Raw genomic sequence first — 386 nt, forward strand, 5'->3', positions numbered from 1 at the left:
TCTTTTCTTTTTTTTTTTTTTTTTTTGAGAGATTTTCGCTATAGGGCGCGTGCAGTTGCCAGGCAGAGAGAGACATAGAGACAGAAAGCGAGAAATCACCCCCCAGGGAGGATGGTCACGCTGCAATCCCTTCTCCTCCATTCTCCTCTCAGGATCTTGGGCACGCACGCATGCACACACGCCCAGCGTGAGTTTTAAGCCACTGGGTCCGGGACGCGAACCACGGTCGACTACGTGGGAGTCCAGCGACATAGCCATTACACTAACTGCTGGTTCCCAAACTTTCATTTCTTAATACCTAGACTAAGGTTATGGGCCCTGATCTTTTTTTTTTTTTTGAGAGATTTTCACTGTAGGGCGCGTGCGCTCGCCAGACAGACAGAGAG

The sequence above is a fragment of the Tupaia chinensis genome, unplaced genomic scaffold, assembly GCF_000334495.1.
Source record: "Tupaia chinensis unplaced genomic scaffold, TupChi_1.0 Scaffold000532_1, whole genome shotgun sequence".
NCBI classification, from domain to species: Eukaryota; Metazoa; Chordata; class Mammalia; order Scandentia; family Tupaiidae; genus Tupaia; species Tupaia belangeri.